This window comes from Nicotiana tabacum, chromosome 22, assembly GCF_000715075.1.
Source record: "Nicotiana tabacum cultivar K326 chromosome 22, ASM71507v2, whole genome shotgun sequence".
Lineage (NCBI taxonomy): Eukaryota > Viridiplantae > Streptophyta > Magnoliopsida > Solanales > Solanaceae > Nicotiana > Nicotiana tabacum.
The window spans coordinates 228,778,245-228,782,861 of NC_134101.1; the positions used below are offsets into that span (position 1 = coordinate 228,778,245).

Consider the following 4,617-nt stretch of genomic DNA (forward strand, 5'->3'; position numbering starts at 1 on the left):
ATTGACTTCAATCTTAGTTATTAAATATACCATCAACTGTTATTGACAACGTTTGGGGAAGTTGATTCTAAAGAATTTAGTAAGTCCTACAAAAGTAATTGATAGGTTAATTCTCTGTGAATTCGACTCTGGGCATAAATACTCAGGTTATATTTGCAACGTCCGCATTGTCCTTTTTATAAGGCATAGTTGGGCATGATCAAATTTTGGCGTCGTTGCCAGGGAATTAACGGTGTTATCAATTACAATTGAAAGAAGTACAAAAATTCTTATTGTAGTCATTTTTCTCTATACCCAATTTTTACATTGAAATTTTAACGTTTGTTGACTTGGTTGGACAGGTGCATGCCTAGAAACTCATCGAGATCTGGTAAAGTATTTGAAGCATTATCAGATCCCGAGAAAGTTTTCAAGGCCTTGAACTGGGCTAATCGGAAAAACAAACAATAACCAATAACTGCACAGTTCGAAACAGTCATGGGGGATCACGAGGCAAACCCAGCGGTACCAATAGTTCTAGAGGCTGCTCTCTATGACTGGGCACAACCCGCAGCTGAAAATTTGTAAACAGCCATTGTAGTTCCGCAGATACAGGCTGAGTCATTCCAAATTACAAATAACATGCTGCACTTGTTGCAGAACAAGGGACTATTTTCGGGGTCGCAAGTCGAAGATCCTCAGCAGCACTTGAAGAACTTCCTATCTATCTGCAAGACCCAAAGGTAGCCCAACGTAACTCCTGAAGCAATTAAGCTGTTATTGTTTCCATTTTCAGTGACAGGAGCTGCCCAGATCTGGCTAAACTCACTCCCCATAAATTCTATAACAACTTGGGATGAGTTGGTCAAGCAATTCCATAACAAGTTCCACCCACCCAACAAAACTGCTTAACAAATTGACGAAATTTTGAGCTTTAAACAGAAACCAATGGAGACACTACATGAGACATGGGAGCGTTTTAAGGGAATGTTGGTTATATGTCCACACCATGGTATTCTAGATCAGATGTTGGGACAACGGTTTTACATGGGATTGTCAGATAGCATGAAGAACATCATGGATGCCTCAGCTGGTGGGGCATTCCTGAGCAAAATATAGAGAGAAGGTCAGAGTCTGATTGACAAGATGGCATAGAATTCGGGATGGACAATCAGGAACGCACCCATCACTCCAGTGGTGCACTCAGTGCCTTTTGATCCATCAAATTCTGTGGCTGAAAATATGGCTACCTTATTGACACAGATGAGTATACTCACCAAAAAGGTGAAAGAGTCAGGGCAGAAGCAGCAGGTACACATCGTAGATACTACTAATGGGGGCTTGTGTGCATCTTGCATTAGTCAGCCCATTGGTAACCAGTGGAATGTAGAACATGGTCATTATCACTACCCGGAAGACATGAATTATGTATCTAACTATGGAGGCCAGAGACAGGGTAGTCAGAATTGGGGTCAGCAGAACTAGCAGCAGTACAGGCCAGCTCAGCCACAGTTCAACACTGGGAACATGGGAGGTATGAGACCCCCTAACAATATGGCACCTTACACAAGGCTACAGGGATATAATAATCAGAATCAGCAGCAGGGGTATCACCCTCCTCAACAACAGTATGGTGGAAGGCAGGAAGATGGGTTTGCTAGACTTGAGGCAATGATGCAACAGGTTATTAGGTCTAATGCAAGGATTAATGAGAGAGTGGATGCACATGATGCAGCAATCAAGAATATTGAAGTGCAGGTAGGCCAAATTTCGATGTCTCTGAACAATCGTCCTCATGGGACACTACCCGCAGACACCCAGAAAAATCCAAAAGATCAAGGCCCAAAGCAGTTGATGGTAGTAAGTCTACGTAATGGCAGAGATCTGGACGTAGAGCAAGAGAGGGTTCGAGAAACTAGACAAGATGAGACACTTATACCAGTGCCCATTGAGCTGGATGAGTCAACGAAACTGATGGAGGTGCCAGTCCAGCCTGCCCAGGAAGAAAATAGCATTCAGAATGCGACCGAGAAAGAAGCCGAGACAGTCCAGGAACCTGTAGTTGATGTAACAGCTGATAAAGATCAATATCAGTTGATTAGGAAGAAGAGACCTCCTGCACCTTTCCCTCAGAGGTTGGCTAAGTACCAAAAGGAGGAGCAATACAAGAAGTTCTTAGAAATGCTGAAACAAATCCAGGTAAACATACCATTGATTGAAGCTTTGAAGGAGATGCCTGGGTATGCAAAAATGATGAAGGACTTGATATCCCGAAAGTTTGATTTCCATGACTTGGCCACAGTTACTCTTACTCAGACATGTAGTGCAGTGGTGACTAGACCAATTGCAGAAAAGCTGTCTGACCCAGGGAGCTTTACAATCCTATGCACTATTGGCAATTTTGCTTTTTTCCAAAGCACTGTGTTATCTAGGGGCCAGCATCAACCTTATGCCTCTGACAATTTACAAGAGGCTGGGCATTGGAAGAGCTAGACCCACCTCTATGTTGTTGCAGCTGGCTGACAGGACAGTGAAACGACCATCTGGTATACTAGATGATGTGCTAATTCAGGTAGGAAAATTTATCTTCCCTGCAGATTTTGTGATCTTAGACTGCAGAGTGGATGAAGAGATCCCCATAATTTTGGGAAGACCATTCTTGGCCACAGGGAGAGCTCTCATTGATTGTGAAACCGGGGAGCTAAAGATGAGATTGAACGATGAGGAGATAACATTCAATGTGCAGAAATCTATGAGGCGACCAAGTGAATTCGCAAATTGTTCTCTTATTGATGCCGTGGATGTAATCGTAGAGACTGATGATGAGGTGCTAACCATTGAGGACCTCCTTGTTGCATGTTTAATGAATTTGGATGAGGTGAATGGAGAGAAACTGGCGGAATGGGTGTTGGCATTAGAGGGTAGAGGGTTCTGGGATAGAACTCTAGAATTTGAGCCCTTGCACTTGGAAAATCGAGAGACTCCTCCAGCCAAGCCATCTATCGAAGAACCACCAAATCTGGAGCTAAAGCCATTGCCCAACCATCTCAGGTATGAATTCCTTGGACCTAACTCCACATTACCTGTTATTATCTCATCTAGTTTATTAGATGTGCAGGCGCAACAACTCTTGCAGGTACTTAAGGAGTGCAAAACTGCCATTGGGTGGACCATGGTAGACATAAAGGGGATCACCGCCTACTGTATGCATAAAATTCTACTGGAAGAGGGACACAAACCGTCCAGGGAACACCAAAGAAGACTGAACCCTAACATGAAGGAAGTGGTGAAGAAGGAAGTAATAAAGTGGTTAGACGCGGGAATTATCTTCCCAATCTCTGACAGCAGCTGGGTCAGCCCAGTTCAATGTGTACCTAAAAAGGGTAGCATGATGGTAGTTAAGAATGATAACAACGAATTGATCTCTACAAGAATAGTCACAGGCTGGAGAATTTGCATGGATTATAGAAAGCTAAATCTAGCCACCCGGAAAGACCACTTCCCACTTCCCTTCATTGATCAGATGTTAGACAGACTGGCAGGGGAGGTTACACTTCTGTTTTCTGGACGGGTACTCAGGATACAACCAGATCTCCATTGCACCGGAGGACAGAGAGAAGACCTCCTTCACTTGCCCTTATGGCATTTATGCCTTTCGGAGGATGCCATTTGGCCTATGCAACGCACCCGCCACATTCCAACGGTGCATGATGGCCATCTTCACTGACATGGTAGAGGATATAATGGAGGTATTCATGGATGACTTCTCAGTGGTGGGGAACTTATTTGATGAGTGCTTGATAAATCTGACTCGTGTGCTGAAATAGTGTATGGAGACTAACCTAGTTCTGAATTGGCAGAAGTGCCACTTCATGGAACAAGAAGGCATAGTCTTGGGGCACCGGGTGTCAAGCAAAGGAATTGAGGTAGATCGTACTAAAGTGGAAGTAATAGCAAAGCTACCTCCTCCAACTTCAGTCAAAGCAATCAGAAGCATCCTTGGCCATGCCGGTTTCTACCGGAGATTCATAAAAGACTTCTCAAAAACTGCCAACCCTCTCTGTAAGTTGTTAGAAAAATATCACACTTTGTTGTTTTCTGATGATTGCAGAGTAGCATTCGAGGAGTTGAAAAAGAGACTGGTCACAACACCTATCATTGTTGCCCCCAACTGGGAGCAACCATTCGAACTCATGTGTGATGCCAGTGACTCCACAGTGGGGGTAGTGCTGGGATAGCGGAAGGACAAGCTGATGCATCTAATCTACTATGCTAGTAGAACGCTGAGTGAAGCCCAGCTGAACTATACTGTGATTGAGAAGGAGATGTTTGTTGTGGTGTTTGCTTTCGACAAGTTCAGATCATATCTGATTAGTTCTAAGGTAATTGTATACACTGATCATGCAGCTCTCAGGTACTTGATCGAGAAGAAGGAGTCTAAGCCGCACCTGATTCGTTGGGTGTTGCTGCTGCAAGAATTCAACCTGGAAATTCGTGACCGCAAGGGCACAGAGAACCAAGTCGTTGATTATCTATCACGACTTGAGGGAGCTGAAAATGCAGTTGAGGTTGAAGATATTCTGGAAACCTTTCCAGACGAGCAGCTGCTCGCCACTACTCTTGAAGAAGCACCATGGT

At 44.0% G+C, this 4,617-nt stretch overlaps 1 non-coding gene across 1 annotated transcript; it reads right to left on the reverse strand.

Annotated features, from left to right (window-relative positions):
* Window positions 1–888: 888 nt before the first annotated feature.
* On the reverse strand, window positions 889–995 carry LOC142176955 (small nucleolar RNA R71). Its single transcript, XR_012705749.1, has one exon. It is a non-coding gene; the product is annotated as a small nucleolar RNA R71 (small nucleolar RNA).
* Between the last annotated feature and the right edge of the window lie 3,622 nt (window positions 996–4,617).